The 14448-nt window shown below is 40.3% G+C and overlaps 1 protein-coding gene and 1 long non-coding RNA gene across 9 annotated transcripts in view; one reads left to right on the plus strand and one right to left on the minus strand.

Moving 5' to 3' along the window:
- pard3ab (par-3 family cell polarity regulator alpha, b) overlaps nt 1–14448 on the plus strand; it is a 132662-nt gene that overhangs the window by 25060 nt on the left and 93154 nt on the right. The window lies entirely within an intron of this gene.
- LOC147140920 (uncharacterized) lies at nt 6362–11091 on the minus strand. The gene is made up of 3 exons (XR_015088310.1): nt 10849–11091; nt 6600–6868; nt 6362–6507 (listed from the first exon to the last, which is right to left on the minus strand). It is a non-coding gene; the product is annotated as an uncharacterized LOC147140920 (long non-coding RNA).

The following is a 14448-nucleotide window of genomic DNA, read 5'->3' on the forward strand; positions in this document are numbered from 1 at the left end:
CGGGTGTTTGCGGTCGCGTGCCGCAAACCAGCTACACGCTTACCAGGACTGTGACGCAAAGACTGTCTGAATGAGTGTGTGTGTTGTTTCTAGTTTACTCTTTTCACCGCTAGCCTTTTTTGAAGCAGAATTCAACTGTTTTAAGCATTTTGACTGATTGTTCAAGATCCACAGAAATGTGCGTTCTGTGACAATATGAGTACCAAACATATCAAAAGAACGAGTAGAATTCTTTCACCAGAAAAAAACTTTGTTTCTATCTTTTTCAATCGTTTGCTAATCAACAGTAGGACATGGGTTGGTTTCAGCAAATAGACTGGTTTCTGACCAAAAAGTGAGAATCAGCTTTTTGTGAATATGCTCATAGTTTTTGCATTTGTAACACCACAAACTACAAGACAAAGAAAAGGCTTTAAACTCATGCAATGCTTTCAATGCCAGCCACTTAAAAAAAAAAAAAGAACCCATTGAGTGCTAGCCAATTTAGAGCATTCTTCTGACTGATCATTCAAGGTTCACAGAATATCGTGTATTATGTCAACACACAGACTTGTCAATTGTCCTTTGCTGTCCTGTGAAAAATATGTAACGTATTTTCCAGAATATCGGTGGAAATGATGTGCACACAATTTTATTAACTTGATTTATATGGACATATTTATTTGCGTTACGCGACAGAGACAACTTGGTTCCGAGAGGGGGTGGAGGGTAGGGTCGACTTATACTCCAGTGCGACTTATATATGTTTTTTTCTTCTGTATTATGCATTTTATGGCTGGTGCAACTTGTACTCCGGAGCGACGTATAGTCCGGAAAATACGGAAAGTCCAATTTTGTCTTTTTTTTTTTTTTGCGGAAACCCCTTAACATTAAAAAAAATGGACATGCGTGTTTTTCACAGGACAGCGACGAAGTGAAATACTGGACTAGCTTCTTTCATCACACAAAAAAGTTTGTTGTTACCTTACTCCATATAAGTACAGTATGGTACTCAAAGAACCTATTTTGTACTAAAATAGTACACGTTACCTGTGACCGGTAAGAAGTCTTTCACTAATTTGCTGCTTGGACTTACAACTACCTCCTCCATTTTGTGTTAGCTGTGACTTTAATGGTCAGTTTTAAAAAGGTGACTGGTAACGCTCTAATGACAAACATGTACTGATTTAAATCCCTTCTCTACCTCAAATATTTATCTTCGGTTGGGATCTCATCCAAAAACAATAAGATTCTTTCATTACGGGACGTCCCTCCGCAGGGACAACCACGAAGCTCCTGGCAGCTCCTGTGACTCATCTTCAGAGCCCATTCCGCCAGGCAGAGCTTTTTAAAGTCTGGAAGGAATGCCACCGCCTCTTTTATTAGCTCACACACACAAGCATGTTTGTGGAAGCCAAGCATACTGTATGTTTTTTGAAAGTATGTGTGTGCAGTATGCCAGGAAAAGTGGAGTGAATCCTTTTTTCCAGATCTTTCTGTCATGCTCCCTTCCTCTGCATAGTCAGCGAAGGATTTGTTTGAGGCGTTTTCTCTGTCAAAAGTCGTTCCCTGGTTGTCTTGTCGAGCCGGACAGATGACCACATGCCAGGTGTCAGGTGACGCTCCTACAACCATGCCAAGACTTCAAAACATGAAGTCTGCGTGAACTGTATGAGCGTGTGTGTGTTGTTTGTGTGTGTTTGGAGGCGTGTGTCGCACAGCTGTGTCCGCATTCGCAGGGGTCATCCATGTGTGACCCCGGTCAGCGTTTGAATGTGACACGTCTGTAGCTTGTCGTCATTGTACAAATTCCACATTGTAATAATTTTGCCACAGATGTATCATTTCCACGGCAAAGACCCAAGTGAAAATACGCTATTTTACGCTTTGTTACAAATAAGACTTTTGTGTGTTCAAGTTTGATTTAAATCCCACTTTTTTTCCTCTCAATTTAGACCTCCCCTCAAAAGAGAAATGATTTTTTTTTTTCTGGGGGAAGGAACCTTTTAAAAAAAGGCTCATGTTAATAAAAATACTTTTTCCCTTTTTCTTAAAAAAAACAAAACAAAAACAAAACTCAAAGTTTGGACTCAAATCTCGTAATACTGATTTTTTTTTTGTTTTTGCCTACAAACCCCAGTTTTAATCTTTTCCTTCTTATATCGAAACCTAAATATTGTATCATTTTCCTCCCAAAAGACCCCAAAAAGTTTGAAAAAGACTCCCCCCCCCCCAAAAAAATACTGTTCTTAAAAAATACAAATTATTCTTGCGTCTTAAAAATTACAAATTATTCTTGCGACATATAACGATTTAATTCCATTAAATTTTGGCGTAATCTGTTTTTAATACAATTGTGGGGTCTTGCTGCATGTTGCCACTATTAAAGATGATTTTTCATTATTTGGGGCCGTTGTCGATGATGAAAAAAATGATGATCAATGAACAATGGTCCCTGTAGATGCTCACATATGGTTGCTACACAATCTTCCACATCATTCTTGATATTTCTCTGCATTTTAGTTTTAAATGACACTGTCACTTTACATATCGGCAGTAACATGATGCATACAATGTAAATTATTTTTGCTCCCTCTTTGTTTATTTTGGATAAATCTGATGGCTGTTGCCTGTACGGCTTTACGTGTGCATCGTATGCATCCATATTTTGACGTTTATGAGTGTGTCATGTTTGCGTAAGCTCAATATAGTGTGTCGCGTCACGTTCTCCCAGCTGGGGAGACCAGCAGACAGACAGGAAGGCCAAGAGGTTAAAACAACCCTGAGGCGTTTCTCATGACGTCTCCTGCCTGTCTTGTGTGTGTGGTTACATTCCCATGTTGAACAAATGTGATTTACCTTGTATTCTCGGAAGCATTTTGATGGATCCTCTTCTGTTTGAAGCCACCGAGACATCTGCCTGACATACAGTCAACACTTGCAGATATAGAATTGGCATTCACAATTTTTTTCTGTACAACATAAAACTATTTGCTAAAAAAACCCAACACTAGGGCTATTTCAGGCTTTAAAACTACTTATCAAACTTTGTCCATGTCGCACAGCACTATGTGACGCACAGTAATTACCCAAAAGAGTTTAGATGGCAGTTTAGACGTGCTAACGTTTGATTCTGAATTTGGTTTTGGATCGGGACTCTGTATCGGATGGGGGACTCGATATCGACAGGTACTCAAAATGAAGTGACTTAGGAGCAAATAATGTGATTCTGACATTTTTAGTAGCTATGTATCGGAGACCAAAACGTCATAAAAAGGTAAAGATGAAAGTTATAATTGGTATTTTTACAGGTTGTCATAAGCTCAGTCCTCAGGTTCAGATCGGTCACGGTTTTTGACTGACGGATCAGATCGTTTTTTGGATAAAAAAAAAAAAATAGATGAATAGAACTTTGTCTGTGCTCTTAAAATAAATAAATAAATAAACTCCTAATGTCTAATATGGCCGTTTAGGATTCAAGAACGCAACTTAACGCAATATAAGGCAGGATGCATTCTTAATTTATATGTGGTACAGTGTATGAAATAACAAGGTATCTTGCCAGACATTTTGAGGTGAATGTTTTCTTAAAACTATTTAATGTGCAAAAGTGTTAATGAAGACAGTTTTTTTTAAATTTTATTTATTTTTTTTCATAATGAAAAAGACATTGAAGTGCAATTCAAGGCACCTTTCGTTAAACATGGACAGTGCATTACAAAGTAATGTAAGGTCCACAATATTGAAAAAGAATATTAAAAAAAAAAAAGTAAGTCAAGGAACAGCTGTTGGACTATCATCTGTGCACTAATGATAACAGCTGCTAGCCACTAAGGGCGGAGACTTGTGCCGTATTATACAATGACAGCGTAATTAACTAGCGGGTTGTTAGCGTTCTAAATTAGCGATTGAATATGATTTCGGGATGGCATTGTGTTGATGTAGGTAGAAAGCCGTAACGTCGAAAACGAAGTCAAGTTAGCCGTTACGCCACCACGCGGATCAACTTCAAAGTAAAAGTATACTAAGGCCATTGGCATCAATGACTCTGTATTATTTGGCTGCTCGCCTCCTAACTGGAGCTCGGAAGATGGAGCACATAACACCAATTCTGTCCTCCCTTCAATGGCTCCCATTGCATTTAAGGGTTCAATTTAAGATTCTTCTATATGTTGCTAAGTCATTAAATGGCCTCGCCCCGGCGTACCTCTCCGAACTCCTCCACTCCTACGCACCTTCCCGCAGCCTGCGGACCAGGCGCTGCAGGAGGTGCCGAGGATTAAGCGGAACCTCAGAGGGGATCGAGCCTTTTCTGTTGCTGGTCCTTCCCTTTGGAATGACTTACCATTAGATGTTAGGCAAGACCCCTCTCTGTCCATTTTTAAAACCCGTTTGAAGACACATTTCTGTTCTCTGGCTTTTTATCCGACCTGAGCCTGACAAATTTTTGGCTGTTTTCCGATGTCTATTCTATATAGTGTTTTGTGTTAATTTATTGATTTCACCTCTATTATGGCTATTTTGTTGTATGTAAAGTCCTTTGTTACAGCTGAAGCTGTTGTGAAATGCGCCATATAAACAAAATTGTATTGTATTGTGACGCACATGACGTTAGGCATCAGTGATTTCTGTTGCTCATGCGTACCTGCGTACCAGTTATATGCGCCCCTGTTTATTATCATCTATTAATATTCGCAATTAAAACATTTTCGCGGAAGTGGGGACATCTTTATAGCAAGGGTTCCCCGTATATCTCAGATTTTGTTCTGGATCTGTGCCTGTGCTTGCCTTTGTGTACCTCTATCAGGGACATGTTCGGGCAAGACGACAATTAATAAATGGCAACCAGGCGAGGTGGGAAATAGGGAAAGTGAGTTGCTTAAACATGTCATGGATTAGTTGTGAGTTTCGCCCTCCTTATCGCTGTGCAAACCGCACCCGCCGCACTTGGCCCTCAGATCCTCGCGGGCGAGAATTGGGGATGACCTCATTCCTTCCACGCTCGCCTTCCTCCTCCTTCCTCCCCCTTCTTCCTCCTCTACAGCCCCCTTAACGAGAACAAGATGACGACCCGTTGCCAAATTCAGCCGCAGCAGGACCGCTCTTGACATCTCTGTTGTGATTGATTGTTTGTGTGCAAGATATGTTAAATGCTACTTGCGTGATTGATTTTTTTTTTTTTTGTTTTTTTTTGGTTATTGCTCCGACTTTCCACATAAGATACTTTTGGAGGGGCATGTTTGGCCTGTAATGCAGCATCATTTTCTGTGGTTTTTATTGCAGCTCAGCACTGCAGAGCACAAAAAAACAACGGTATGCAAAATTTGGGTTTTATCACTTGGAATGAATTGAACTGGATCAGTGGCGCCACCATGAGTTTTGGGAGGATACATTTGGACTAGTCGAAGCCTTAGGCACTGACCTTTAGCCTGCAATTCATAAGAAAACAATTACTTTTTTGAAAATTCATCCCTTGAGCCCAATTTCATGTAGCAGAGTGAGATTTGATAGGCATTTATATCATGAATAGACCCACGAAGTCTTTAAACCATTCTTAAAAAAGACACAGGAAGTTTGCCATTTGGGTTTGAACCAGCCATTTTTGAGTAACTTGGCCATTTACCGGGTCCTTCAAAGACAAACTTGACCAAGGGATTTTGTCCGATCGCTACCTAGTTTAAGCCACGTAGGCTCAACAGATGATGTTAAATTGCAAATAATTGGTGGTGGAATTTGATTTGACTTGCCATAAAACAAAAGATTGTTTTCTTGGTGTTTTTCACCCAAAAAAAATTCAGCCCCAAAGCATTTCCCTTAGCAAGGTGATACAGTATTTCAGATACTATACTGTTTTGTTGTGATGAGATACCGTCAATTGGCACTGTCATGCCTTAATAATTGACCTGTGCCAAACCGTAACATTGTAGGCTGCCATTATTATTTTAAGAGATGAAAGTGATGATAAAGTTGGCCTGTAGCTTTGCTTATGGTTACAACTGGCCCCTTAATTTACACCGTTTATCATCGTGTATTATAATTGATTTTGGCCCTGATAAATTGCCTCAAAACAAAATTCAGTCACTAGTTTCTGTGGCCTACAGATACTACTAGTCTTCCAAATTTCTGATCACGCTACTCTCGGTCCGGTCATGTTAAACCAATTTTAGAGTTAGCACATTTCCTTCTGTGGTCACTCTCGCGTCCTTCCTCATCCTTTCGTTCATGAGGCCTCAGTGATCCCGGGGACCCACAACACGGCACTATGCCCGACAACACCGTACATGGCCACGAGGCAGACAGGAATGTCACATTTTAACTCCTCTAAAAGTGAGAAATACTGAAATGTTGGGAAGGTCATCTCTGCTAAAAATTGTTTACATCCTCAGATGAGCAAGACATTTTTAATAAACATTGTATTTTGTTCAGTTTTTGCTGATTCAGGGCCTTCATCGTTTTAAGAAGGGTTGTACTGGAGTGTCTCAAGTGGAGTCAGGCTCTTGTCCGTGACTCCCGGCAGTACGGTGACATCTAAATATGGATGAAACAAAAATGAATAGAACATTCTATTGTGCTCGGATAGTTGAGCCCGGAAAGTAGATTTGAGACGCTCTGAAGTTCACCTTGCAAATGTCCACTTTTCATGTCTGAAGTTGCAGTTGTCACGTGGTCATACCTTGTTGTTTGTCATTGCATCATAGCAACAATTTGTAAAGGTTGCCTTATAGAAAAGGTAGAATCTAAGGTCCAGTCTGCTGTGGTAAAATGGCCAAAATCCATTAACGTGTGTTAATTCACTTCCAACCACTGGGGTCCTTTGACGCCGGCTGCTGTTGAAGCAAGCGGATCTTTTTGTTGTCCAATTCTGACCTCTTCTGGTGGGGGGGTGACACTGCATTTAAGAATATTAAATGAATACATAACAAAATGCCAATATCCACATTTCATTGATGGAACGATTTATCGAAATTCGATATAAAATCAATATAATTGCTCAAGATATTCATCGATGTAAAAATATAAAAGAATTGCCCCCTAATGTTTGAAAAAAATCTAAATACATTTCTGGGATTAAATGGCTGGACTGTGAAAAGACACATACATTTGTCAATGGCGGTGAATGAGTTAATCATCAACTAATCGATTGTCAAATTATTTAACAACTACTTTGTTCACTTACTAAGAGTTTAGAGCCCTTGTTTAACTTACAATGGTCCAAGTCCTCTGATTTTAACCTCAACTGTAAGGTCTCGGATTTTTGTAGTCCTTTATGCAAAAAGAAAATCATCTTTTGTGTTTGATCAAAATACTATGTGTGCAAATATTTGGTTTTACTTTGACAAACAATGCTCAACATTTGTGCCCATTTTCCTGACATGCTAGTGGTCAAACCATTAACTCAATTGTAAGCAATTATTTGTGCATTTTTTTGTACTGTCAATTTGAAACCATTTCCTGTTTTGAATACAGGGATTGAAAAAAAAGATCAACAGATTAATTATTAAAATATTCATTTGCCGTATCCCTAACTGAGTCCACATCACCCATATTTTAGTACAGATACCCTCTAACTAGAAGTCAGTTATTGCACGCTTTCACCAAAAGGTGTCAGTGTATGATCACATTCAGCCAGATGCTGGCGGCGTGTCTACGGCAACACTTCATTCAACCACTCGCTGTGTGTTTGAGTCTTTTGGGACTAAGTCTGGTCCTGGAAGAGACCCTATTCAGCCTGGTTTAGATGTCTCTGCTCATCAACACACCTGTTTCAAATGATCAGTTCATCAGCAAGCTATGTGGAAGCCCGATAACGATCCTGATCAATTGAATCAGGTGTGTTGGAGGAGGGAGACATCTAAACCAGGCTGGATAGTGTCTCTCGGGGACCAGACTTGAGAACCCCTCGTTTAAAGTTTTAATTTGTTACTTCAGTCTCTGCCTTTCGAGAAGGGCTCAGACCTTTTTGGACTTTCAGTTCATCACTTTGCCACAAGGGATTATAGTAGGACCACATTACTTGACTGAATTCCAGGGATACTACCTAAATCAGCCACTCACTCACTGTTGAGACTTCGGGGGCTTGTGATTGGAACAGCTAACAAATTGTTCCTGTGTAGAAGAGCCCCTCAGACCTCCCTGGACTGCCAGGCGAGCGTTTTAACAGGAAGACGCTGCTCTCACAACAAACTCATTGACCGCATACAATCAGCATTGTGCCTAATAAACACAACCGCTACTTGTTGTCTCTTTTCCATCCTCCGATTGTGTTGCAGCCAGGCAAACCCAAACAATCCGTCCGGCCGTTCCCGCGTAGGCGTGTTTTTACAAGCATGGCTTTGGGTAGATCTCTGAAGACGAGTCTCTTAGAGTTTCCTCCCCAGATAGTCCCGTTTATTTTTTAGCATTACTCCAAGCGGGAAGCTGTTGCCAAGGAAAACGTTTAGCCTGACGTTATTGTGCGAGCAGGGTTAAATACTTTCTCACACACACACACACACACACAACAGTTACACATTTGAGGGAGTGCTCCCGACGAAGCCCACGAGTGCTGCTACAAGTCGACAATTTTTGCCAGTAGGGCTGAATGGTTTTTGGAAAAGATTGAATTGCAATTTTTATGACAGATATTGCCTTAGCTATTACACTAATAATCCACAAACACTAAAGAGGGTGTGTGAGGCACGCAGTCTTTTTTTTCAAGGTTTTTAACATGGTTCAATAAAGACCTAATGCTTGCCCTCATACATATGCAAATATGCAATTGTGTGTAATAGTGTTTGAAAAAAGCATTTTTAACTGAAAATGTTTTACATTTTGTACTAATGTACACGTTCAATGTACAGTATATGTGTAAATATTCTTACCATTTTTTTTGTCAGACTTAACTGTTTCAATTGAATACTGAGATCTTAATTACAGTATATGGCCTGAAATTTTTCTCGCGGTATTAATAGTATCCCTCCACCGTAATCATGAGTGTAAAAGTGTAACAATCATAGTGAAAGTATTTGCTACCCACGATCCAAAGGATTTACATGATTCTTTGAGGAATATTTCCCCCTTTGGATTGACTGGGCCAAAACCAGAGGTAAGGGCTTTTTGGCAGTGACTTTTATCGCTGGGTTTGTGCAAAAACAACTCTCACCACGTATTGGAGTGTTGAACAATATGGTGTGGATCCTCCCCCCATCCCCCAAAATATGCTTCTAGAGATCAAAGTTAACACACAGTCACACACGGACGCACACGCACGCACACACGTAAATGCGACTATGTAGCACATTGTTCATACATTTTTTGTAAATTGTAAAAAGATACTTGAACATAAAATTGTTTTTGCCATCAATGTTGCTTTTTTAGAATTAAAATTTTTTTTTTTATATAAGTATTGTTTATATATCTGAGGTGTCATATAAGCAAAAAATAATGGTGTCAAAGTTGGTTTTACTTGAAATAAGTATTTTCACGAAACCCTCGATTTATGTTTTTTTTTTTCCAGAAACAGGAAGTGAAACGTGCCTATGTTCCACTGCATATTACTCAAGAATGACAAATGCTAGAAATAAACTTTTTTTCTGATGAAAAGAGGGTCTAATCTTTCTTTTGATAGTTCCCATGTCTATATTGTCATAAAACAATATTCTGTGGGCCTTCAAAGATGGGTCAAAATCCTCAAAAACGACTGGCACTGAGGGGCTTAGCTGCGCTGCGAATGGCTGGCATTGAATGAGTTAACAAACTCATTAGCATCACATTAGATCCGCAGGGCCAGCAGGAACGAAACAATTGTCCCTTCGATATGGAGGGCACATATTTGGTTATGCTGAAACGGCATTTCTATTAATTATTTTTTAATGTTACAAATCACACTGGACAGGTAATACGCCTAAGTCAAAGCTAGTGATTGAAGAAACAACCGAAAACGACAACTTGATTGCTTATCTTGTAGGTTTGCGTCCCATTAGTGTGAGTAATAAAAGCACAAGAGATTACCAATTGCCAACGCTATCAACAGAGCAGTGTGCTTCTACTCACTTGGTAAAATGAGTTTTGCCAGCAGCTCCTTTACTTTGTTTGCTCAGTGACTGGAATACGGCTCATCGATTTGGACATGCAGTCGCAACAACTCTCAAATGAGTTTTCAATTGTGAAAAACATCAATAATGAAATGCCGATATTCCAGATTTCAATCACAAAGTAACAATGTTTGAGGTAAAATGCCCTACATATTTTGGGTTTACCATTTGTGTATTCATCAGTTGACATTTTTTTCAATGGAGCCTATCCCCAGCTACTCACTCCCAAAAAAATCACCTAATCGCCGCTATGTATGGTTTGGTAACTATACATGCCATGCTTTGCGTAATGCCATAAGAATCCATGTGGGAAGTATGTTGAAGTTAGACATCTCAACTTGATCTTTGTATTTTGGGCAGGAGCAAAATTTTGCCCAGGTTGTTAGCGGAGGTTACTCTATTGACTCCCAATCAAGTGCAACTTTTGTAGGATGAGTTAGAAATGCTATTAACTCATTCACTGCCAGACATTTTCAGACCCTTTTTACCCTAACCCAAGTACTTCATAGATTTCATACTCCAGTCAGTATTGTACTTATGTCTTATGTATTGGTTTGGATGATAATTAAACATGACTTTTTTTTTTTTGTTTTCTTTTACATTAACCGAATACTCCGACCGCTTAACAAATTCTTCACAAGAATCCAAGAGAGAAACCAACCCTGACGAAAAACCAGCATTCGCTACGTTCGCAAACACTCGCAAGCCTTTGCCGCTTGTGCTCGGTACTACATCAGTAAGGAAATGTTTGTAACCAGCCATTACCAATTTCCTACATTGCAGAATTTCATCCTACCGGTTGCGTAGCATGCCTGCCAATGATTCCTCGTGTCATCCTGTGCACTGCATGGCTTAAAACATCTGGCCAGACTTGAAGTTAGCCGTAATTGAACTCGGAAAAGGATCCGAAACAGGCTCACATTCCCAGCTTCCCAACTAGGTCTTCCATTCCCCTCCTCCACTCCCATCATTGTCACTGTAATTGCCCCATAAAAAGAAATGCTCGCAGACGTATTTGGTCCTCTCAAGTCCCTCTTTGCTCACAAGATTAATTGCCTGTAAAAGTGACACGCCACTTGTTGTCCTTTCTTTCCCCCCCCCTCCCTCTTCTCTCTATCATGATGTTTAGTTTCCTTGGACTCTGCACAACTGGGAACATGCTGAACTTTTGCTCTGATGCGGCTTATCAAGGCCGATAGAGAACAAATGTGTCTTGCGTGTGTGTCAAAAAGCCCTTTTTTTTTTAAACGGGGTAATGGAACTCATGCAATGGTTTTATAATCTTTGTAACCAGAGGGTTTAGGGAGCTTCACTGTTATGGAAATGTTGATGTGGATTCTTTTCTTAAATGTAGACAGAATCCGATATTGAGGGCGATTTGACCCCGGAATAGCGGCCACTAATGAATCACACTTAAAACATTGAGTTGTATGTTTAAAGAACCTATCAAGTGGATTCATTCCAACCATAGCTATTTAAAGATTTACGGTTCAGGAATACGTCCTCCTTCGTCCTCCCGCTCTGTTTCTATCTGGTCCTAACCATCTGTCCAAAAACATATTTTCAGACTGCAAATTTACCACAGCATGCTTCAATTTGATGCAGACCGAGACCAAACATTCTGTCATTGTTCTTAAGCCCACGTGCTTAGTCAAAAAGCCGCATGTTCCTCAACATCAATTCCAGAAGGACTGCAAGTTTCAAGTCCGACTGTCAAGGAGTCATTTTCCCCCTGCCAAGACCGGATGAGGAGTCTGCAATTGGGGGATTGTGATGACGGCTGTACGCTCAGCTGCCATGCGGAACTTGAGCCTCCTGGAAAGCCGAGCAGATCCCCAAAGACTGGAGTGAGAGAACATTGTACATGTTTACAAGTCATTACCAGTCTCCTTTCCAGAACCTTCTCCCCCGCTTTACATTCCTTTCAGGAATTGACCATCAGTAGTTGGTTTCAGTTTTTTAAAATTCAGCCCCCAAAGCCGGTTTCCCTTCGGACATGAAATTTGGTAAGCATGTCAAGCACACGTAAACCCACAAAAATGTCTCAAGAAGCCATTTCCAGAAAGATGCCGTAAATCTGCCGTTTTGCTTTAGAGCAGCAATTTTAGGGTTATCCTAGGATCCTCAAAGATGAACCTGTCCGAAACCATAACATTTTTTTTTTCAATTCAGCCCCAAAGTCAATTCCCTTAGCATTACAAAATTTGGTAGCAATGTCAGTTATGACTAGACCACAAAAATGTCTCAAGAAGCCATTTTCAGAAAGACGCAGAAATGCCATTTGTTTAAAGCATTGGGGTTTTTTTCTTTTTTTGGGGGGACTATTTTAGACATTTCCACGGGGCTTTCAAAAGCTAATTTGTTTCAGATATTTCGGCAGATTGCGACCAAATTTCAACCATGTCCGTACAGTACAATGACATGTCACTAAATTGGTATTCTCCTGATATCTTCTTTTTTAAAATTTTATAATTGCCTGTGGCTGGGTTATGGCCGCAAAAGCTGATGACTCACTATAAAGTACAAAACTCTTACAAGTCACAATTTATTGGTTTGTGATTTAAGGTTCTGAAGTCTGTTTTTGAAGCTATGTCAGAAGCTATTAGACCCACAAATAAGGTGTCAGGTAGTCATGTGTGAGAAGATGCAGGAAATCTGCCATTTTGGTTTGAAGCTACCATTATATGGTAATTTTTCTGTGTTCTTCAATGCCCAATTTGTCCTATAGAGTTTGTCTGATCGCTACCAAATCTGATCCACAGATACAGATGGATGAGGAAAAATCACTTTTCTGCAGTGTAGCATTTAGAGGTTGTTTGTAGCCTCAGCCTTATTGCCACATGTTGGAACTCTGTCTTGTTGATTTGTGTTCTTCTGTCCCAGTGTTGAGATTGATGTGACAGTTGGAGTTCTTTTAATGAGGTTTGAGTGACAACTTGTAAGCTGATGACGTGCTCTAAGCTTCTTCTAAGGTTAGAGTTCATGTTTGGACAATAGAGGGCAGAGCCAGCGATACCCCCTAACTCCCGAAACGAATCACTAATCCACCGTCCCTTCGCCCCAACTCTGCCGAACCTCGGCTAATCGCAAGTATCCTCAATCGTAAGGAATTCTCCCTCTGAAATCATCGCCGCTCGGAATATCATCCGTTATCTCCAGCGTCAGAGACGGCAGAGCGCGCAATGAGTTATTGCACCTTTTTGAAGGAAACGACTCCCCAGTGAAATCAGCACTGTCTGAGATGTAAAATGCGGCAACAAAGACAAATGGTCTCTTCAGGAAAACACATGGCTAGTGTTTGAGGGCTAACGTCACGATCCCAACAGTTGGGACAGTGTGCCACTAGAAGCCACATCAAATAACTGGACCAAGTACATTTAATGTCAAGTGACAAAATCAAAAGCCTAATTGTGTTCCAAGGGTCTGAACCCAATTTTTAACCAAAAACCTAAGAGGTACACAAGTACTTGCTACTGATGGGGGTACACTTTCTTATGTGGCATTGGCTAATGCTGAAATACAAAGGGAATCTGCCATTTTAGTTTGAAGTGGACATTTTAGATTCATTTTGGCTATTTCCTTCATGAACCAGCTTGTTCTGGAAATTTTGTACGATTGCAACCGAGTGTACATTACAAGACAGGTGGGCAACGCTAAACATAATTTTCATCATTGCACATGGCCACAGCATGTCAATCTGGGTTGATGACTCTTGTTTTTTTGGGGGAGGTTGCCTTTATATTCAACAAAAACTTTGTTAAACGCCCTGTGTTGAACCTCCCATTTTAAAAGTGGACTTGGAAACAATACTCAACGTTGTTTTTCACCTCTATCTCATTTACGTCAAAGTGCATGCGTGAGATGCTCGTAACTGGTACCTTGCTTGCCGAATGTCATCTGTTCTATCGCCGCATTCGGACAAGCCCTACTTGACTGTTGCATTGCTAGGGCTCGCCACTTTTTGTAATGGGTGTTTTTTCAATCACGTTTTATTGCAAAGGCTCTTAAAATATTACGATATTAAGCCCAGACGACACACGGAAGGCGACGTCTTCAATTAGAAAAAACACTCTGAAGAAGTCCCAACATTCGGCGTCCTGAAAGTGCGTGGGACACAGAAACAAAATAACCTTCAAAACGTTTTTAAGAAGGAGTACAAGTACAAATAATAAGATTTCAATGATGACTTTGGTGAAAAAGCAATAAAACGACCTCGAAAAAGAAAAAGAGAAAACTCTGCTGGGAGCTGGGAACAGCCACTGGCTGCGCCGGCGAGTTTGACCCAGTGCGTGCTGACGTCACTGGCCCACTGTGGTCAGCCCAGAGTGATGACAAGCTCTCGGTAAGTTTTGGTCACTCAGCTTTTAGTGTTTAATGAAAGGAGTCTCACAGAACA

The sequence above is a fragment of the Filicampus tigris genome, chromosome 10 (assembly GCF_054856515.1).
Source record: "Filicampus tigris isolate MCC_2025a chromosome 10, RoL_Ftig_1.0, whole genome shotgun sequence".
NCBI lineage: Eukaryota > Metazoa > Chordata > Actinopteri > Syngnathiformes > Syngnathidae > Filicampus > Filicampus tigris.